The 23,224-nt window shown below is 43.5% G+C and overlaps 1 long non-coding RNA gene across 1 annotated transcript; it reads left to right on the top strand.

Moving 5' to 3' along the window:
* Positions 1-3,051: 3,051 nt before the first annotated feature.
* LOC119048336 (uncharacterized) lies at positions 3,052-13,348 on the top strand. Its single transcript, XR_005082316.2, has 3 exons — positions 3,052-5,664; positions 5,793-6,062; positions 10,831-13,348. It is a non-coding gene; the product is annotated as an uncharacterized LOC119048336 (long non-coding RNA).
* The last annotated feature ends 9,876 nt before the right edge of the window (positions 13,349-23,224 follow it).

Consider the following 23,224-nt stretch of genomic DNA (forward strand, 5'->3'; position numbering starts at 1 on the left):
TGTTTGGTGTACCCTGTTATGCAATAATGGGAACCTGGTGGTACTGAGGAAATGCTGGGGGAAGGGTTTCCTGTCATTTCTCGGAGGAGGCAGTGGAGCACAGGGAGGGGAAGACATTTGCTTGAGCTCATATAAGCAGGTTTTTCCAGCTGGACCATTAGCAATTCCCCAGCTGCTTTCTGGGTATGCTGTAATTAAGGGAGATAATGTTTTGCAAAAGGCTTTGTGAAGAGCCTGGTAGCACCTTGCAGTCATACTGCACCTTTTCTTCCCTTACTATGGAATTCTCTGATGTTATCCCAGTCCATTCCCTTGCCCAGAAGTTTGTATGATTGTGCCCACTGATGCTTCATAAAGAAACCATTTTATTTTCTTTGTTCAAAGTGGTAGAATCAAGGATGAAGAAGAGAGGGGAAGGACTATTTCCACTAATCTGGAAATCTTTCCATTATATGAATATTAAATTTGGACAACAACTTTTAAGAACTGGATGTTCCAGTCAAGAGTATGGCATATACATCCTGGGACTCTTTGAAGGGCTGGCAGAAGAAGGTTCTCTAAAATCGTCACCTTAGAATCACCTGAGCCTTTGACTCCTACCGAGAGAATGTCTGTGTTGTACAGTGTAATACACTGTAATGAATGGAGTGTAAAAACATTTGACAACACATGGGTTCCATTTCCATCGATAATACATGGGTTTAGAAATGAAGGAGAAAAGCCTTAAGAAAATATGCTTTGTTTTTTTAAAAATGTATATTAGTTAAAAAGAGTTTCGAACTCCAAACCGTTGTTGATACCAGATGCACCCACACCCCTGCCCTGTGTATCTATTTCTCGTTCAGACTCTTAAGGCTGACTTATTCCCTGTGTCTTGCAAAAGTGAGTAACAAGTCCTCCTCATGTGAATGAGGATAAAATTTTTGAGATGAAAAATGGTTGAGATGAAAGTCTGATGGTTTTCCCTGACTCTCTGTGAGTCATAGACTCTGCACGGCTGGACTTCAGAAACCGACTGTTAAAATGGCCCTGAAAAAGACCTGAGAAGTGGCCAGTTCGGAAACCCTCATATAAATAAATCCTCATCACGGAGTCTATAGTGGCTTGACTTGAACATTCTTCAGGATCCCTGAAATGTAGCCTCACATCTTCAGTTTACACAACACTGTGAACAGTGCTGGGCCACTGGTTCAGTTTTTTTTTTAAAACACTAATTTAGGTTTTAGGCACAGATAAGGAGCGCTAGGAAAATGTCCATCAAAATTTCTCAGGGTGTTCTCTAACGTAAAACACTAAAATAAGTATAAATTGATGTGGGTGTAGAGTGGGCATGTGTGTGTCTTTATGTATATATCTGCCTCATTCAAAAATGGGATTTGGTTGCTCTATCGTGTATTTCCTGTAAACTGGAAATTAGATCTAAAGATTTGATTAGATTCAAGTTAGTTATTTGTGTCTGCAATATACTGTGGGTGATATCACAGCTTCATTTCATTCATTCATTCATTCATTCATTCATTCATTCATTCATTCATTCAGGAGGTCACTCTTCAGTTTGGGTTGGGCTCAGCTGGGAAGATCTGGTGTAGGCTGGGCTTGGCTGATCTTGGCTGGGATCACTCATGTACTTCTGGTCAGCTGGTAATCTGACTGGCTTATAATGGGTTCAGCTTGGACGGCTCAGATGACTGAGATCTTTCTCCATGTGATCCCTTGTCCTTCACCATGCTAGTTTGGGTTCATTCCAAGAGCAAAAGCAGAAGCATGCAAGACCCTTTGGAGGATAGGTTCTGACCTTGTACGATATCACTTCTGTCAAAGAAAATCTCAGGGCCAGATCAGATGTGGAGAAAAAGACTACTTTTTGATGGAAGGCGCTATAATGGCCCTTTGCTAGGGTATAGGTACAAGGAGGGAAAGAATCTGTAGCCATTTTTCCGTGTACCACAATGGGTTTGTAATCTTTGTTGGTGTGTGCATTTCTTACCTGTGTATGGGCTCCCAGCAGAAAAATCTCCCAGGCTGCTGTTGAGAATGTACATTTCTGAGAAACCAGGCACTCCAGATTGGAGTGATGAAAAAGCCCTGAAAATGAGAATTTTGAGTTCAGTTGAGATGGCAAGTTAGTGATTTGTGAGGGGCAAAAACTTGCCTTGGCATTTTCTTTGTGAAGAATATGTATGTGTGTATATACGTAGGCTTCAGCTTCTCATTTATACAGTAAGGACATCTGGTTAGCTCACTTGAAAAGGTAACCACTGGGAAGTAAAATCTGTAGCATATCAAATATACTATGGATTATGGTAAGATACATAACTGCTATGTAGATTCAGATCACTTTATAACAAACTACCACAGAATCGATGGTTTAAACAACAGAAATTCCTCACAATTCTGGAGGCTGGGAAGTCAGAGATCAGGGTGCTAGTATGGTCAGGTTCTGGTGAGGACCCTTTTCCTGGCTTGAAAATGCTGCTTTCTTACAATACTCTCAATTCTCACATGGTAGGGAGGGGGCAGGACAGGAAGAGACAGACTCTCTCTGATGCCTTGGTTATAAGGGCATTTGGCTCATCATGAGGACCCCATCTGGATGGCCTCATCTAAACCTACTGACATCCCAAAGGCCCCGCCTCCAAGTACCGTCACACCGGGGGCCGGGGCTTCAACATATGCATGGGAGAGGGCACAAGAGTTCAGTGCATAGCAAGCTGCACACAAAATCAGACTTTCTGGTTTACATTTGTTGGGGAGTGAGCAATATTATGAAGGTTTAGAGGGATATGCTAGAACGTTTCCTATATTTAAAAGGCTCACATGTGGAAAAGTAATTAAACCTTGTAGTGTCTCAGAAAAAGAATTGTGAATTATAGATAAAAGCTCTGAAGACGACAGAAAACTGGCCCCAGTTTATTGTAAGAAAGGCCTTTGGGATGATCTGGGGTTTCTGTCCTGGGGGAAGCAGACTGTCATATTGATGTCATTGGTCCTACATCATTGGCTGGTGCAGACCAAGGCCTCACTGTTCTTGTTGGCAATTTTGTGTTTGTAACCTAGCATGTGGGTGTGTCACTATGTATTGGGAAGGAAGGTAGATAGATTGTGTGTGTGTGTGTGTGTGTGTGTGTGTGTGTGTGTGAGTGAGTGTGATGGTGGTGGCGACGGGGCTTGGCGAGTTGCACTGAGGTTCTTTAAAAGAGGGTGTTTTCTAATTCTAGTCCTGGCTCAGATGTGTGAAGGGTGGTTGGTGGAGTGGGAAGTGCATGGGTGTCAGAGTCAGACAGATTTGGAAGATTCCTGACTTTATGATCTCGGGCAAGTTACTCAACCGCACCGAGATTTTTGTCCACATTTCTAAAATGGGCGGGTTTTAAGAATTAGAGAAAATGTTTGATGAATACTTAAAACAGTTCTTAGCACCTGATAGGTGCTACAGTGGTGACTATTATATATTTAGAATCATATAATCAGTATTAAATCTTCAAATATATTTTGAAAACCTATTATGCAAACCTAGCTGAGTTGTAGGGTCTAATGGTCAAATATATATTTTATTTTTCTCCTTCAAACAGTTTTAAGTTATTGAGAAAAGCCAGCACTTTTTATAAAATTACAGTTTTATAAATGCTTTTACAGAATTTTATCTATCTACACATATTTATCGAGCATCTAGTTTGTGTGGGGCATTTTGCTAATTATTTGGTGGATGGTTGGAAAAATACAGATTTATTGTACTATGGTTTTCATTGTGCTATTAAGGATAATGCATAGTGAATTCTGCAACAGAGTTAGGGGAGGGACCATATCAAGAATATTGCACCAGTCATTTCTAAAGACTACCCAGGATGAGAAAATGGCCACCGGAATCCAGTTCTTTCATCCTCTGCTAAACCAAAGGCTGTGTGACTTGCTACTTCTCATTTACTCAGCAGGCGGCGCTCTAGCACCAGGAATTGCAGAGAGTAGCAATTTAGCAAAACAAGGACTTTTTTGGTTAATGCTTGTTTTTCAGGCAAAAGAGGAAAGCTGTTAGGAAAAATAAACAGTTTATCAGGCATTGCAACAAAGACACTTGAGGAAAAAGACAAGCTGTCACTTCAAGGACAGGATGAAAATTCCCTGCATTTGTAGAAGCATTAGATGCTGGGCGCATGCCTTATAAGAAAAAATCATGAAATGAGGAAGGAAAAAAAATGATGGAGATAAAAGAGAAGATTAAGAAAATAGAAAACAATTGAAATCATCTGCAAGCAAGGATGGAGTATAGTTCTGGGAGAGGAATGTGGACGAGTATTGTAGCAATCGGAAAAAATAAAAACTGCTGAAGTATAATTGAGAATCATTCTAAGTATTCAGATGTGCCATTTACGTCTGATGCCAGAATTTCCTGCGTAATTGGTTTCAGCTGTCCAGCCAACATCCAGTTCTTGTTTTGTAGCTTTCAATATTTTGAGGTCTTCAGTACATAGACTTTTGCACCTAATGACAAGTGCCTGATTTCTGAATCAAAATTGCTTCATTGTTTTCCAAATTTGCATGTTAGGGAAACAGAACAGCTGAGTTAGGAACTAAGTTTTGGTGTAAGGGATTTGGACAGGACCAGCTAAAAAAGGGAAAAGTATTCACTGTGGATTGGTGGGAATTTGGAAGTGTTGTACGTGGTAACCTCAATTAGATTTAGGGAAGGTGCTACCAATTTAATCTTCACTTCCTCCACTGGGCCATTAAAATGGCTTTTTTTTGGAGGGGCTATCAAATTACTAGCTTAGACCCTTTTCATAAGGTTGTTAATCCAACATCATTTTATGTGGTTTACTCTCATGTAGGGAGGTTTTATCAGCAGAATACATTAAAATGATCTGAAAAAACTCCATAAAACACAAAAGGATGAGCAGTTATCAAATTGATTGCTAGTATCTAACCACAGGCTCTGCAATAAATGAATTGAATTAGTGCAATGGGAAAACTGTTTTACAAGTGGTTCTGAAACCTCAGTGTGACCCTGGAGACTCCTTAGAACACATTTCGGGGGCCACTCCCAGAGTCTCTGGTCCAGGAGGTCTGAGGTGGGATCAGAACGTACATTTCTATCAAATTCCAGCCAGTGTTCCTTGTCCAGAGATCTCACTTTGAGAACCACTGACTTACACATTTTCTAAAAAATATTTTCTATTTGACTTAGTTATGACTTTGATGTCCATCCTTCGACCATAATATAAGGTCGAGTTAGACATTTAACTAACTCACAGAGGAGGACAGAGTCTGCAGGTATTTACTGAACACCTTACATGTGCCTGGTTCTATTCTGGGCTCTTTACATTCTTAATCTTCTCACTTCATCTTCCCTCTGGCTTTATGAGTAAAGAGATGTGAGATCGTATGAATAATGAGTAAAGTATGATATGCTCTTTCCACTTAACATGTAGAGCTGGACTCTTCAAGAGCTGGGAACTTTCCAACAGCAAACATCTAGCAAATGGCTGAACTTGAATTTGGACCCAGGTGTGCCAGACTGCAAAGACCGCACTGCAGAGGAGCACTTCAGAACATTCCTCATGGTTTGATTGAATGAATTTCACAGATTTTAGTTCATACCCACCTTGCATGACTGGACACAAGTGAACTCCTTAATTTCTGGACCTAAGTGTCTCTATTTCTTAGGAGGTATGTACCTGTTTCCCAGGGCTAGGATAGGGATAAAGTGAAATAATGTATGTTGGAGCACCCAGGATAGTTAGTGTCTGGCACACAGTAGGTGCTCATTAAAGCTGAACTCCCTTTCTTTTCTATAGAAGTGCAACTATTTAATCCAAGTGCATCTCAGAAATAAGTGGGAAAGATTGGATGAGGACAGAGACCACCAGATTCTGGCTGTCCTAGTGGGAAGGAAGGCAGCCGTTCTGTTCGCCGGTCAGCAAGACCTACGGGAGCTGCTAGCTTTCTTCAGATGGAGCCTCCCACTACATTGGCCTCCTGTCACCCAGCCTCCCCGATGGCAGTGGCTGTCTGTCCTGAATACCTACTCTCACCAACGTAACCAGACAGAACCAGACGTTCTCCGGGTGAGTGGTCCAGAAGCGCTGTGTGTTCCAACTACACCCTTGGCTTGGATTTCCATCAACTTCCCCCACACCTTCACGCGGTCATTCCATTATCTCGGTTATTTCTGACTCTGTTTCTTTTGACTAATTTTGCTCCTGGATGTGAGTCACATTTTCCTGTTTCTTTGCATGTCGACTAATTTTAAAATTAGATGTTGACATTCTCAATGACATTTCATTGGGTGTTTAGATTTTTTTTTAATTTATTTTTTTATTGATTATGCCATTACAGTTGTTCTATTCCCCCCTTCATTCCCCTCCACCCTACCCCCCTCCCCACCATTACCCCCCCCTTTAGTTTATGACCATGTGTCTCAAGTTCTTTAGATTCTATATTTCCCATACTATTCTTGCCCTCCCCGTCTATTTTCTATCTACCGTCTATGCTACTTATTTTCTGTACCTTCTCCCCCCCTTCTCCTCCTCCCACTCCCCTGTTGCTAACCCTCCTTGAGATCTTCATTTCTATGTTTCCACTCCTGATCTAGCTGTCCTTTTAGTTTGCTTTTGTTTTAGGTGTGGTTGTTAATAACTGTGAGTTTGCTGTCCTTTCACTGTTCATGTTATTTTAACTTCTTTTTCTTAGGTAAGTCCCTTTAACATTTCATATAATAAGGGCTTGGTGATGATGAACTCCTTGAATTTGATCTTATCTGAGAAGCACTTTATCTGTCCTTCCATTCTAAATGAAAGTTTTGCTGGATAGAGCAATCTTAGTTGTAGATCTTTGGATTTCATGACTTGGAATACCCCTTTCCAGCCCCTTCTTGCCTGTAAGGTCTCTTTTGAGAAATCCGCTGATAGTCTGATGGGAGCTCCTTTGTAGGTGACTGGGTGTTTAGATTTTGCTAACAGAATGTTGAAGTTTGTTTTGATAGGCTGTAAACTTCTGTGCACATCAGCTCGATCTTTTCTAGGCTCGTTTTTAAGCTTTGTTAGGTTTGGTCTAGAGTAGCCTTCACTACTCGAAGGGGATGGCACTTTGGGGGTCCCTCTGAATACATCAATGAGTCATTGTACTCAGGGTATCTTCACTCTGGCTGGGGAGAGCTCAAAGCATCTTCCAGCCCTGAATGGGTCCTGGAAATTGTTCAGCGTACAGCCACCTGACAGTTGTCGTGTTTTGGCTTTGTGTAGCTTGATCTAAGTGTGTGCAGATTAGCATTCAGTCAGAGAGTCGAGGAGACCTCTCTTCAGATTTCCAGGAAACTTTCTCTGCACAGCTCCCTCCTGCCTGGGACTGTGCCCCATAAATTCCAGCTGCCTCAGCCTCCCCAAGCACCTACGTTTGTCTCCTCAACTCAGTGCATCTCCCACTTTCCGTCTGGATTCCTTTCCCTGTGCCAAGCCCAGAAATTGCGTCTAAGCAGAAAACCAGGGCAGTTGTAGGGAGGGCTCACCTTGTTTAGTTCCATTCTCTCAGGGATTATAGTCCTGCTCTGGCTGCTGTCAGTTGTGCCATGTATTTTGTCCAGTTTTCCAGTAGTTTCTAGTGGGACTGAGTGTCCTGTGCCACCTACTACTCCTTGGGTGGTGCAGTGATCTGCACACTCTTTACTTTGTGGCCTGCTTCTGGCCCCAGTTCTGGGGCTCAGCGCAGCCACCATCTTCCCTGGGACACCTTTCGGATTCCCAGCCATTTGGTTTAAATGCTCCTTCATCAGTTTATTTACACTACCCTCCCACCCCAACCCCCACCCCCCTCTGGGATTGTGAGTTTCTTAAGGCACGGATTGCAACTCTCTGGATCTTCAATCCCTAGCACGGCACACAGAGCAGAGCAGTGATCCATGAATGCTCACTGACTATACAGAAAAACCACAGGGAATCGTGTTTTTGGACTTTAAGTTCTGCCAAGAGCGCACCTCATTCATCCTCTGCTTCTAAAGTCTCCTCTTTCCTGGTCTCTCGAACTGAAGAACGAGTTACCACATTCCTCCCTCCCCCTAGCCCGCACAGGAAATGTGGTGGGGTTTGACTCTGGGCCATTTATATCATGTGGCAGAAGTGACTCACTGTCCATCAAAGGGTGTGGTCTTGCCCTAGACGGGCTGGCCAGATTTAGCGAGAACATAAACAAACAACCATGAAAAACAAGACTGCCAGTTAAATGGGAATTTCAGATACAATCTTTGGGACCTACTTATACTACAAAATGATTTTTCCCCCCTAGGATTCAGATTTAACTAGGTGTTGTGTGTTTTGTCTGGCAGCCCTGCACTGGGAAGCAGCCGCTCAGCCAGGACGCTGTTCTTACCAGTGGAGCATGGTGGGACGTGATGTGTAAGGGGACATGTGTGTCGCTTCCTGGCTCAGGTGGTTCAGGTGTGCGGTCTCCACCCTCTCTTTCCACTTCTTCCTGAATGTAGAGGCCTCGGAGGCCCCAGGGGAGGAGAGGCCCTGAGGATAAGGAACGCAGGGTCCTTGCGGAGCATGTGGATGAGCCCTGCTCACAACCTGCTTTTGACCTCTCCGTGAGTGAGGATCCAACCCAGCGAGGCTGTGGGGGTTATTTGCTATGGCCATTAATGTTGCTCTGTTTCCTGTTCTGTTGAAAAAGCGAAATGTGGGTATTTTCCCTAAGGTTCTGCACTGCTTTCTTGATCGTTCCTGTTGTGTATGTCCAGATGCCTCAAATTCCACAGGTCTAAACTAGAACTTGTGGTTTCCCCCGCGTATGCCAGTCCTGTGTTCTTTATCCCAGTGGACGCCTCCTTTTTCTCGTCCTCAGTATCCAACCTACTATCAGCGCATGTACATTTTACCTCTCAAATCTCTTTATCAGTCCACCTTTTTCTACTTGCATTGCTACCACCCTGGACCAAGCTGCTAATATGTTTTATATGGACCACCGCTATTGCTTACATTCTACATTGTTCTATCTTGCAGCCAGAGTTGATCTTTTCAAAACCATGTCTCGTCACCCGCCTGGCTAAAACTCTCCATGGACTCCTATTGCTCGTAGGATGGGGATGGGGACCATTAATGTGACCACAGAGGCCCTGCATGATCTGGCCTTTGCCTGCATTTCCAGGCTCATTTTGTGCCAGGCTTCCTCCACTTCATGGGGTTCCAGCCGTCCTAGCCCACCTCTGCTCCCTGAATGCGCCGTGCATTCTTCCTCCGTGAGCCGTTGGGCAGCCATGTCTTTTGCTAGGGCCACTCCCTCCAGCTCTTAGCCCAGCAAATCCTTGTTCTTGTTTGGGATCTCAGCACTCAGTTTAGTCAGTTCCTCTTCAGGGAAGCCTTTCCTGACGTCCCTAAGTCAATCCCCCCTCTTTGGATATCTCATTGTAGAAAGTAGCATTTTTTTTCAGCTTCTGCCACAGTAGTGGCTTTTATTTATCTGTGTGGTTCTTTGACAATATCTGTTTTCTCACTTGTTAGCTCTACGAGGACAGAAAATGTCTGTGTCCTTTTGTCCTCATCACTAGATTTTTAATAAATGTTTGTGTCAGGTAGGAATCCAACTTAAAGGTTCTCTGCATGAGTATCCATTTGTCCCCAAGACATTCCTTTCATAGTCCTTCCTTTTTCTACTGACGTTACATGCTATTTTTTATCTGAATGTATTCTGATCCATCATGGGCCTCTTTTACAATTCCCTATTTTCTTTCATCTCTCTCTTTGTCTATTATTGCATACTATAAATTTTTTTTAATATCAGATAGATCAAGTGCCACATATTGTTCTTACTTTTATAACATCGCTTGCCTATCCTTGAACATTTTCTCATTTAGGGGATTTTATAATCAGTCTGTCAGATTTTATTAAGCAATACTATTGGGACTTTGGTTGGGCTTGCAGTGAGAATTTCTGGCTTACTTTGGGAAGGAAACGACATCTTTAGAACCATGAGACTGCCCATACAGAGGCAAGAAAGTGCCTCTCCTTGTATTCAGTCTACCTTTTATAGTCTAGAGTAAATTTTTAGAGTTTTATTCATACAAATCTTGTACATTTCTTTTTAAGTATATTTTTAGGCATTTTATAAGTTTCGTTGCTGTAGTGCATAGAATTCTTTAAAATGACAATTTCTAACTGTTTATTTCAAGGTAAATAACAAGATGCTTATCTGTGTGTTCTTTTTACTGGCTAAGTCAGTGAATTCTATTATTTGCATAGTTTCTAAGTTGCTGTTTGAAATTTCTAGAGTGTTTTCGCTAGATTTCCTAGCGTTGCTTATTTATTTCCACTATACATTTTATATATATTTTTGTCGTATTAAATTGGCTACCATTTCTATCCACATAATATTAAAAAAATAGTAGGGGGAAGGGGTGCCAACTGTAGCATGGAGATTCCTGATGTAGTGAAGGTTATAGGATAGACAGTGGGGAGATACTGTCTCTCCTCTTTATCTCTTTATGTTTTCAATGTCTTCTTTGGTATCTTTCCTTTTCACTGTCTTCCTAGGATAAATTTATTTGGTTTTCCAGGGGCTTTCTCAATTTTATCACTAAAGGTTTTATATTCTTGGAAGTCCCTCAGTCCCAGGCAAACTGGCACATTTGGTCGTCCTCACTCTTAGCTGGTGTCATTTCTAAAGCTTAACTTGAGACAGAGACTCAGTGTGGGTACTTTGGAAGGCAGTGCCCCAGAGCAGAGGAGAGGGGCTGGGGAGAGTGAGGGAAGAAGGAAAAGGGCACATGAATGAGGTCAGTATTGGGAGTAACTAGGACTAGGTCCTGCCTGGAGCGTTTTGACTAGTGTTTTGAATGCCTTTCAGAATGGTCCACTGAGGATTGACTCCTGTCCCCATCGGCTCCTGTGTCCCGTTCGTTGAGGCTTGCCTGGGAGTCAGTAACCCTCCGCATGTGAGTGCTGCATAACACCTTCGGGGTCTGGAATGTTGGAGAAGCCCCGGCGTTTGCTGGAGGCCAGGTGCTCTCGGTGTGAGGTGAGCTGGGTCACGGCAGCTGACTGATGCATGTACTAAGGTCCAGATTTGTTTTGGGTCTGGTCTTCTGTGAGTCTGTCTTTCATATCAGTTCTCCTGTGCGTCTTTGTATGTGTGTGATATGCTGTGAGATTTTCTCTAAAAGTGGAGCACAAAAAAGCGGTCAGCTTCCTGCTAGTCAAAGTGTGATTTAGAGAGATGAAGTCTTCACTTTGAGGCTCCTCATGGACTCACAGGTGGCTTCCTTCCCTCTTGTTTGAAGAGTGGGAGTAAATTTGTACAAGTTTATTGAGAGTGAAGAGTAAATTTTTGTCTGGAGAAGGCAAATTAAATAATTGTGAGCGATGAGGCATGTGAAATTCAAGTGCAACAGAGAGTATCATTAATTAACTGGAGACTGAACTTGAAGGCACCACTTGCATGCCAATGTAAACCACCATGGCCACTAATTAACCTGAGGTTGGGCTTGTTTTAACAGCAAGATGTTGATTTTCAAGCCAGCACAGAAAAAGAAGAGTTCATAGTTGGGTTGAATTGATGCCACCCTCTAGACTCTGTTGGGTTGAACTGGGGCAGTGGTTTATAAGAGGGTCCTTATGAAGAACCTTCTCTTTGTTCCAGTCATTATTAAAATTTAAATTTATTACCAAAGTTAAGAAAGCCAGTTATGACACGGAGGCTTAAATAAGAGTTCCCTGTGGGTTGGCCTGGCTCGCTGATTGGTAGCCTCCATTGTGGGGTGCTGGGGTAAGCTGGTTTTTTCACTGGGAGATCTTGAGATTTTAGTAGCTGTGTGTCTTTAATCTGGGGCTCTCTGATCCCAATCCCAGGAGGGAGCCACTTTCTGTTTATGCAGCGGTTGCTTCTGGGACTCCTAAATATTCAGATTCCTAAGTACCATTTCAATTCTTCTTGATTATTCAGTTTTTGGTATTAATTTATTGATTTACTGATTTTTTCTTATGGTGGATGATCATTTACCTCTGGGAGCTAATTAATCCTCCCCCAACCAGTCCTTCAACTGTACTTTGCTTTCCTCATTCTCCCAACAAAGTCCAGGCAATATTTCTGGCTATAGTAATATTCAGTGTTTACATGCGTATGCCTTGTAAATATTGTTTATATGTACATGTTGTTTACTACTAAACCAAGCACTGCACTAACATGACGATTTCTTTTGTTTTACTTTTCCCGGAGTTGTTAACTGCATACATTTATTTTGCTTAGTTTTTTTGTATCTACTGCTGTTCTATTTCATACCCTCCAGCAGATAACCCAGGAATCCCTTCTGCCCTCCTCCCCCGACCTGCCTCCCGAGTCCTCCGCCTTCTGGCTCCAGTCCGGACTTGGTGCTCCTGGGCCTGCTGTCCTCCTGGGCCTTGTTTTTACCCTGGAAGTTTTCCCTCTCTCCCCCCGTCAGGTCCCGTTTCCTGGATTCTCCATCTTTCTCTGTCTTGATGATTTTCCTACATTGGTCTCTGGAGTCTTTTATAGCCTCTTATTTTTTTAATTGTATTTTTTTCCATAACTATTTACCCCCACCCCCATACCCTCTTCCATCTCCATCCCGCCCCTCCGCCCACAATCACCACACTGTTGTCCGTGCCCACGAGTCCTTTTTCTTTTTCGCTCAATCCTCATCCACCAACAACCCCTCTCACTCAGAGCTGTCAGCCCCTTCTCTGTGAGTCTGTCTCCATTTGCTTTGTTAGTTCAGTTTGTTCATTAGATTCCACATAGGAGTGAAATCGTATGGTACTTTTCTTTCTTTGACTGGTTCATTTCACTTAGCATGATGTTCTCTAGGTCCATCCATGCTGTTACAAAGGGGTAATTTTTTTTTCATGGCTGAATGGCATTCCATTGTGTAAATGTGCTATAGCTGTTTCATACAGTTATCTACTGATGGGCACTTGGGCTGCTTCCAAATCTTGGCTATTGTAAATAATGTTGCAGTGAACACATGGGTACATATGTGTGTATTCTTTTGAATTAGTGTTTCAGGTTTCTTAGGATAAATTTCCAGAAGTAGAATCGCTGGGTCAAAAGGCAGATCCATTTAAAATTTTTTGAGGTGCCTCCATACTGCTTTCCACAGTGGCTGCACCAGTCTGCATTCCCACCAACAGTGCAGAAGGGTTCCCCTTTCTGAAGCCTCTTCTTTATTCCTGGTGTGCTGAAATTCCACAGCAATGTCTGATGGGTGTGTCTCTTTTCATTTATTATGCCAGGTTATAAATGGCAGTTTTCTACCAAAGAGTCGTATGCTCCAGTTCTGGAAACTTTATTCTCTTCCTCTTCCTCCTCCTACTTTTTTTTTTTTAAAAAAAACTTCTTTCTCCTGCTTTTTTTGGTCTTCACTTCTGGAACCCACATATTCGGGTAATGAAACCTCATAGATTGAGCCTCTAATTCTCTTACTCTTTTCCTTTTTGCTTATTTGATTTTCTCTCCTTCTGCTTATCACCTGAGACATCTGCTTGGTTTACTCTTCTGACTTTCCTATTTGGTTTTCAGTCATGACTATCACAGTTTTAGTTTCCAAGGGCTCCTTCTCTTTCTTGCTCTTTCCTGCTTTTTAACAAAATAGCAGCCTGCCTTTGGTTTGTGGACATGGCAGTGCTCTTATTACTCTGTGTATATTCATTTGAAGGATTTTTTTGGCGTCCTTTTTTTAATGTCCTGCATAGCTCACTTTCTTCCAGTTCCTTTCTCTATTTGTTTGATTTGCTCTCTGGATTTTGTGCTCAAGGCAAGGCGTTCCTTAACTGCCTGGTACTGCTGAGCCAGGGATCGGTTAGAATGAAGAGTGAGGCACTCACTGGGGCACCTGTGTGTGGGGTCAGGCTTCTTCATTGGTGGCCCCCCCCTTCTAAAGTGATTGGGTGGTGAGTCTGCTTTTTTGGGAGATCCTGAGATTTTTGAATCTATGTGTCTTTTCTCTGGGGCTGTTCCATTTCTCCTGAGAAGGATCTTTCTTTCCCCTGCTTGGGGTATTCCACCTTGGCTGTGGGAGTTCTGGGAGCTTGTCTAGGAAGGGGAGCTCAGAGGATCCCTCGTCATCCAGAAGGCAGACATTTACAAAATCGACTGCTTTTAATCCAGAGCCTCAACCCAACTTTCCCCTTTTCCTGGTCTTCCAGCGTCTGCAGCCTCCCTGGTATATTTCTCCAGACAGTGGGACATTCTTCTCCTGCAGGGGTCTGGGAGACCTAACGGTCCCTTATGTAGTAGTTCAATCGAACTCTGTTTTTCAGTCTGTGATGTACATGGTGATGAGCCACTCAAATCTGCGCTGGAGAAGGACTTGTCTTCAGCGGCCATTCCCTTCAGGAACTGCCTTCGCTCAAGGTCACCCTCTCCTGGTCGCCATGTCCAGTGATGACTGGAGGTGGGACCTGGTGGGACTTCAGGAAGGAGACATTTGATTATTTTTTTGTATTTTTTTATGGTTAGCGTTCTATTTAGGTTTATAATTTCTACTTAATGTCTTTTTTTATGTGGCAAATTTCCTTGGCCAGAGGTGGCAGGAGGGACTATTCAATGTTTTTCTTTGCTTGTTTGTTTAGTGAATTTTAAGTTGTATTACAATATGACTTGAATACTTTTGCTCTTTGGAGTTTCAAGATTTTCTTTTTAGCCTGCTACAGAGTTTTTGTCAATGTGCTATGTGTGTTGCACACCCATTGTTGACTGCAAAGTTCTCTCTTTATGTCTTCAGTTCAAGTTGGATGCTTGTTCAAAGTTGCCATATTGTTAATTATGCTTTGCTTATTTGTAGATGGCTGAGGGAAATCTGTAGAAGACTTTCAATGAATTGTGTTTTTCTTTGCTTCCCTTCCCCCTAATGTCTTGGAAGTTGCATATTCTACATCATTTCTTCTGGAGGTTACCTTTACACTGAAAACAATGAATTTACTTTAATTTTTTAAAAAGAAAATACAGCCCATGTGGTCCAGAGCTATTTTTGGAGCCAGGCTCTTTGATACTACGGGTCCAGCAGAAGAAGTCTGCTTGAGTGTGGTTGGGAAGGTAATAATATGGGTGTAATAATTTATACCTGTAGTTTGAATATTTCACCTAAAATGGCACATGGTGTGCTTGAGCAGGATGTCGTTATGTTACAGAATGACATGCTTATGATGTTGTAATAAAAGATTTTGAAATAAAAGGGGTGTTATTTGTGCCAGACCCTGCATGTACTCTGGATGACTGCCACAGGAGTGATTTAATCTCTAAACCTTTAGTGAGTACCTGCTGCATGCTGGGCACTGAGCAAAGCCACCACAGATTGAGAAGATGAATGAAACGCCTCCTACTCTCGTGACACTCCTCGAGTGAAACTGACAAGTAAACCAATGATAACATCAGGTGAAAGGTGATAATAGAGGCACAAACCGGGTAATGGGACAGAATGTAGGGGGGGGTGTGTGGTTGTCTGTCACAATGGTGGGCCCAGCGAGTCATCCCTCCCAGTCTTGTGGTGTGTTCGCCCCTCGATACTGGGCTGATTAACTAACCTGTGACTCATTTGTTACCAATAGACAGCGACATAAATTATACCAACTTTTCTTCCATATTTTAACCCTTCTGAAATTCTGGGCTGCATTCTGAGAAAATTTCTTGACTTACTAATCGCCCCTCTGCTGTATCCATTGTGTTATTTACTACTTTTTTGTTTGTTTTTCCAAGCTCTCTGATTGGTTCTGTTCTTGGTATTTCTTGCGAAGTTTCTACCTGTTTGTTCCAGTAATTGTGTTTCTTTCGGTGTTAGTTCCGTTTGTTGGATTTAGTACCCCTTTTTCCTGCTGTTAGCTTCCTACACATATTAGAACATTATTGCTTCTGTACTCCTCTGGATATTTGAGATTTCCTGTCTTATATCATACTGCCCTAGTGGACAGGTAAGATAGGATGCTGGGGGATGTTAGTGAGATTCCGTGCTACCTCTGGGTCTCTCTAGCTACCCAGCGCACTGTGTGGTCATTTCATCCGAGCATCCATCCTTCTGCTTCACTCTGCTTGGCACAGGTGGAATGGGGTGAACCACCTGGCTGCCTTACCTGTTAACCTCACCCATTAACCTCAGATATGTGGTCAGTTGCCCACAACCTCTTCGTCCCAGTCTCCCTCTATTCCTGCTTTCTTCGTTCACCCCCTCCCCACCTTCATTTTGCTATCCCCAAGCTGGGGCCATTCCTCGGGCCGCTCCCACCATCCCAGGGGCCCTCTCTCATACATGAACTGTTTCCTCATTAGATCTGGCCACATCGGCTTTCTGTCTTTGTTCCTGAGATGTTCATCTTTAATAAAAATGACTTGAGATAAAAATATAACCTAGAATTGAGAGCTGGCATGACAGATAGGAAATTCTGATTATTCATTTCAGCTTAGAGTTCAGACCTGTTAAGATCGTTTTGAAGTTTGAGTGTAATAGAAATAAGTGTAGGACTTGAAATTAGCTTTAAAGGAGCAATCACATCAGCATAGAATGGAGAAAACCCAGTTTTGGTAGTAATTTATGAAAAAAAATTCTAGAGCATTTGGTGTATTACAAGCTTTAAAAGGTGTGATATAGCCTGTGAATGTGATTACTGAAAAAGGTAATGTCACCAAGATGGGGAAGTAGGAGACCCTGGCCTTCATCCTCCCACAAAATTAAGATCAACAATTAGACAGCAACCCCTGAACAAAAACAGCTCTGGAAGAGCACTAGAGTCCATGTGGGAAAATTAACACCGTGGAACCAAAAAAACTGAGTAAAACCACATGAAGAGGGAAGGAAGAACAACTCATTTTGTCGGCATCATCCCACCCCCCCAGGCAGGCTCTGCTGCTTGTGAAGAGGGAACTGTCCTGCTGGAAAGTATCCACCCCCCACCCCCGAGCCGCACCCTCCCAACCGCCCCTGCAAGTATCAGCCATGCACATGGGGCCACTCTGGTTCCCAGAGCCCTGCCCTACAGAAGACCCAGTAACTTTCAACACTGAGGAAACCAGTGGCCAGAACAGCCATCATGGACCCCCTGCAGGTTTCACTGGGTTTTCTCCCCACAGGTATTTGCAAACACCAGTCACCTGAGTCCTTCCCTCCCCGTCCTCCTACTCCCCATCGCTGTTGGAGCCCAGTCCCACACCAGCAGCCATCCCAGGGCTCTGTGGCCACATGAGTGCAAGGCACCAGCCTAGACCTCCACAGTTGCTTTCCCTCTCCAGGCAAATGCTTGGAACTGACCCCTCCAGCTATGCACCTGCATGCTTCTAGACTGACTCCTGTCACCAGGTTCCACTGTGTGTGTGCACCCATGGTGACATCCGGCAGCCATGGAAGTGTACTGCTGAAAGCCAAGACCCCCACAGATGCTGTGGGCCTGGATCCAGCCCTGCCCTTGAGTCTCTGACCTGCACCACTGAGCTGAGCTGCAGCTCCCATTATGCCTGCTGTGGGCCCTGGCCCTTGGTGGTCATCCCAGCCCTCACCGGTATGTCTGTAATTGTCTCCTGCCACTACACAGGTACCTGTACTTGGCCTCCACAACCACGTGTGTGCACACCGCTGGCTCTGGTTAATACAGCTGCCTGCCCTGGTCCTAGTCACTGGATCTGGGAGTGTCCTTAGCACCCAACAGCCTTTGCATCTACTGTACCTCCCTCCACTCCTGGCACTTGCCAGGGACCGTGCGAGTTATTGATGCTCTGCATCCCACGGTCTGTGACTAAAGATAATTCATGGAGCTAATAGGTTACCCCATAATTTTAATCCAAACCAATCTTCTGTAAGATATATTATAATAAAGCTGTCTAAAATTAGAGACTGAGAATTTTAAAAGCAGCAAGAGAAAAAAAAATTCTCTTGTGAATGGAAAACCCCAGGAAGGCTGTAGCAGGCCAGGACAGAGTGGAAAGACAGATATATTCAAAGTGCTAAAAGGAAAAAAAAGCCAACCTAGAATACTTTGCCCAGCAAAGCTGTCATTCAGAAATGAAGGTGAGATAGACTTTCTGAAACAAACACAAACTGATGGAGCTCACACTGGGCCTGCCTTACAAGGAATGCTGAAAGAAGTTTTTTTAAACTTAAATAAAAGGATGCTAACTAGTAACATGAAAACATATGAATACATACAACCATTTTTTTGGTATATGTTTTGGTATATGACACCCAAAGTATAGGCACCAAAAGCAATACCAGCAAGTGGGACTACAATAAACTAAAAAGCTTCTGCACAGCAAAAAGTTAGCAAACCAAGAAGATAACTTACTGAATGGGAGAAAATGTTCACAATCCATGTATCCAATAAGGGTTAATATCTAAAATATATAGGGAACTCGTATAACTCATAGCAAACAACAAACAAGTAAACTCATAGCAAAAAACAAACAAGTAAACCAAAAGCCCAAGTAATAAATGGGCAGAATCCTTGAACAGACATTTCTTCAAAGAAGGCGTGCAAATGGCCAACCACTCAATGAATAGGTGCTGGCATCACTAGTCACCAGGTAAATGCAAATTAAAACCACAATGAGATATCACCTCACACCTTTCAGAGTGGCTATTGTCAAAAAGATAAAGAGATGATGAATTCTGGCCAGGATGTGGAGAAAAGGGGCCGCTGGTGCACTGTTGGTGGAAAAGTAACTTGGTACAGACAATATGGAAAATAGCTTGGAGGTTCCTCAAAAACTTAAAAATAGAGCTGCCATAGGATCCAGCAATCACACTTCAAGGTGTACATCCGAGGGGAATGAAACTCCTGTCTTGAAGAGACAGCTCTACTCCCACGTTCACGGAGATGCTGTTCCCAATCGCCAAGGCATGGAAACAAACCAAATGAGCATCGGTGGATGAAAGGGTAAAGCTCACGTGGTCTGTGTATACAATGGAATATTCTACAGCCATAAAAGAAGGAAATCCTACCATCGATGACCCATGGGAGGACCTTAAGGGCATTATGCTAAGTGAAGTAGGAGACAGAGAACAAATACTGCATGATCTCATTTGAAGATGTAATCAAAGGGGGTAACCTTTCAGCTGTGAGATGCGGAAGTTCCAGGGACCTAAGGTGCAGCATGGGGACTGTGGTTAACAGTGCTGAGTTGTGTGCTTGAAAGAACAGAGCGTTAGTGTTCTCACCACAGCAACAAAAACAAAATGGTGGTTATGTGAGGGGAAGGATGTGTGATAAACACTTTGCAATGTACATGGGTATCTAGTCATCACATTGTATACCTTCAACGTGTGCAGTGTTCTATGTCAAGTACCTCAAAAGGAAGAAAGAAAAAGAAAAAAAGGAAGGAAGGACAAAGGAAAGAACATGAATGAAAGCAAGTAAGTTGGAAAAAAGAAATAAAAAAGGTAATTTTAGGATCCATTTTTAAAGGTAAAATGCCCCTTTAATGTTTAATAACATGGATTTATATATCTTTTACTGAGAAATGTTTGTTCATATCCTTCACTCTTATTTTATTGGAGTGAGACTTTAATCTTCTTCATGTGGATTTGCGAGAGCCTTCTATGTAGTGCCCCTTGGCTACCACATTTATTGTGTGTGTTTTCCTAGTTTGTGCTCTGAAATTTCATGAAGGGTCACTTTTGCTTTTTTAAAAAAGATTTTATTTATTTATTTTTTAGAGAGGGGAAGGGAGGGAGAGAAATGTCAATGTGTGGTTGCCTCTCATGCACCTCCTACTGGGGACCTGGCCCGCAACCCAGGCCTGTGCCTGTGACCGGGAATCAAACTGGCAACCCTTTGGTTTGCAGGCTGGCACTCAGTCTACTGAGCCACACCAGCCAGAGTGCACTTTTACTTCTTAGAGACTTAAAATTTTGACCGGTAATCAACTTTATACATTGTTGGGCGGGAATAAATTGTACAGTTACATTTTAAATTTTACATCTTTCCCTTAAGGTTAGGATATTCAGCTTTTCCTGCCTTGAAAAACACTTGCCATTTTCTTCCTATGGACTGAGAAAATGAGGACAATTCACTGGGCTCTTTTGAAACCCTCTATGGTTTCCAAAGCACTTCCACATATGTTATCGCATCTGATCCTCAAAACAGCCCTGTGATAGGGACACTACTAGTTTATTGTCCGTCCATCTGTCTGTGCATTCAAGAACTCCTTACTGAGCACTACGCCTCTGCTATGTGTCGGGATAATGGAAGTAAAAGTCCTTGCCCTTCAGAGATGTGTGGCCTCTGAGAAAACGAGGCAGACAAATGTGATCTGGTAAGGGGTACGATGTATTTTGGAAGCCTGTAGAACAAAGAGACTGACTTTGTTTCTATCTTCAACTACTAAAAACAAGCATTTGCAATACAATGAAAGGTCTGCATTTTGGTGCTGATAATTTTTCTCCTGGGTGTTCTGAGACACCACAAGGAAATTTTCACTGGTATTCATAGACTATGACTTCGGCAAAGTTGAACACAGGAAATGCAGCTCCCTCGGTAAGGCTTTTCAGCTGGTTAGACACAAAGGTGGATCTCTCATGTACCTCGCACATTTGGCCTGTTACCTGGACGCTGTGACTCTGCCATTTTATGGTTGGATAAACTGTAGCTCCAGAGAGGTGAAGTTTGCTCCGTGGCACATACCAGGACCGAAGTGGCAAGGCCTGTTTCCACCGGCTTTGAGGACGGGTTCTATGGTTCTCTGATGCCACTGTATCTCTCAGATGCTGCAAAACGCAAACCCTTTTTATTTCTTTTTTTTTTTTTTGAGAAAGGAAGTTTGAAATTTAGTTTAGGCAAATCAATGATAAGTGATGTAGTTGTTTTGGTTTTACTTTTTCTTCTTTCTGGCACGGTTGCCTGCCCTTGGCTTCTCACTGCCTACACCAGGATGTCTGAGAAGGTGTCCAGTTTTCATGTTTGACTCCGCTGAGCCGAGGTGCTTCTTGGTCAGGCTGTGGCACCCGAAGCCCTTTCTCCCTAGAACCCTCCCTACTGCAGCATTTGAAAAGGTCTCGCTTGCCTCAAAATATACGTACATGGAAATGTGGAAGTTAGTGGAGATACTTGCTATGAGTGTGAAGAAGGAAGCGGGCATTAATGAGCCTTTGTTGGATTTTCAGAACAGGAAGGCACTTGAGAACAGAGTAAACTGTCGTTAATCTTGTGAACAGAGAAAGTGCTTATGCTTTCTGAACTTGGCTTTTTCCTTGGTGTCAAGGAGGTACCGAATGCCTTCCTTTTCGGAAAGTTGCTAAGGAAAGACAAGAACCGCCCCCCACCCCTTTGCCCACTGCTCACTGAATATAGAGTCGCAGAATGGAACTTTGCCTCATCAGCTTTGCTTGCTAAACTGGCATACAATCAGTAATGTTGGCTTCTTCTGACGCCTCATTTTAGTCTTCATGGGTTTCTGAAAACTGAAGCTCTGCCCAGACTGAGACAAGAGGCTCTACCCTTTCAAACGTTAATTCAGTTCTTATTTTGGGTTGGCTATTTCTAAACATAGAGCGCTCTCTGCACTGCTTGTCCTCGTACGAGACGACTTAAGTCTCTCATCGAGGGTTTTACATGAGAATGTCCATATGCCGTAGCTTTAGGAAAAAAAGTTCGAGCCAGTGAGATGAGAAGGGGTTATGCCCCAGTCCTTCTGCACTCTGAGAATTCCACTTTTAAAATATAACTGTCGAAGGTGGTGTATTAGAGCGGCTGGAAGAGCGGGCTCTGTTGACAAGCTGTTGAATTTGAATCTCATTTTTGTTAATTATTGTTATTAGTCTCTACTAAATCACTTTTCCTCCCCGAGACTCAGTTCCATTATCTGGGGGGGGGGGGAAGGATGTCAGTGGAATCTCCTGTGGATTTTGATCCGTGTTTTACTGTGAGGTGGAATTTATTTTACAAGAGGAATGTCTCGGAGCACCTTTTTGCTCTCCCCGTGAAAAGCATCCTTGGCCAGCTCCTGTCTGCCTTTCTCTCACTCTCCACTCCTCTCCTCCCAGCTCTGCCCTGCGAGGCTGACCTGGATGGGCTTGAAGGACTCGAACTTGGGACTTTGGTTGGAGTCAGCCAAGGGGAAGCATCGGGAGCTTTGCAGGGTGGAGAGAGTGAGTCCAGGGAATTTTTTCTGTCCTCTCAGGATTCTGATAACTGCTTTCTTCCCTTGCCCCTTTAGGGGTGGTCAAGGGAGAGGTCCCCCTCCAGGCTGGGCTCCTTGACCTGCCTGGTTACCCTTGGTTGTCCGTCTTTATAAATACGGCCTTTATTAGACTCTCTCCCGTTTTCTTGTTTGAGGGCCTCTCTGTTTCCTGCCGGAAGCCTGGTGGATGGACTGCTCTCTACCTGCACTTCTGTAAGCGGCCCTGGGAATACGTCTCAATCCCAGGCATCAGTCCTGCTCAGCGTTGCTTGCTCCGTGAGCCCGTTTCGGGGTTACTGTTAAGATGGGTAGTCTGGCGTCACCGGTGCCTGCCTTCTACTTTATCCCCTGAAAAACTGCAGAGAACTTCATCAAAGCCGTCCCTGGTGCCTGCTCCTCTGGAGCCTGGGGTCATCCCAGTCCTTGCCTGTAAGACAGTCACCTCCTTGTAGGCTGTGAGCCGTGGGTGAGAGAACACAGTGCCGCTTAGTGACGAGGCTGTCTTCCTGGAGGTGCGACACGGGCGTGTTACTACACGGGCACTTTGCAGGGCGGGTTCAGGGAGATGGTGCGTGGAGAGCACGCACGTCCCACTTGCTTCCCATGCCGGTCCTGTGCGTCATCATCTCATATCGTCAAAATCATGGATCCCTGAGGCTCCCCGCTTTATTCAAAGCAGTGATTTTCTAACACTGTTCCAATTTTCCCAACTATTTTTTTCTACACTGATTACACTAGTTAGGGCATCTTCTGTGTCCAGGGGTAGGGTGGCACTTAGTTTGTCTCTCCTTTCTCAGTCCCAGCGCACCATCCACGGCCTCCATCCCTGCCCTGCTGTCCAAGACTCATCAAGCATATATCTGCCAGAAACCAAATTATTATGATAGTTGCCCATAATAGTGGGCGTACAGGTTAATCTTGCTGTCATGCATTGCTGTCTGCTCTGACCTAGGCACTGCACTTAGGCGAGACAACATGCCTGGTCTAGGTTTTCTCATCTCACTATTTAATCCGCCTGAATTAAACTGCCACAGACTGTACTGCATTTCTGGCTTGTTACTTCAAGCCAGAATGATATTCTAAAGAGTGGATGAAATAAACTCAGGAGAAAATTAATCAGTAATTTAGG

The sequence above is a fragment of the Artibeus jamaicensis genome, unplaced genomic scaffold (genome assembly GCF_021234435.1).
Source record: "Artibeus jamaicensis isolate MK-2021 breed Jamaican fruit bat unplaced genomic scaffold, CSHL_Jam_final contig_519, whole genome shotgun sequence".
NCBI lineage: Eukaryota > Metazoa > Chordata > Mammalia > Chiroptera > Phyllostomidae > Artibeus > Artibeus jamaicensis.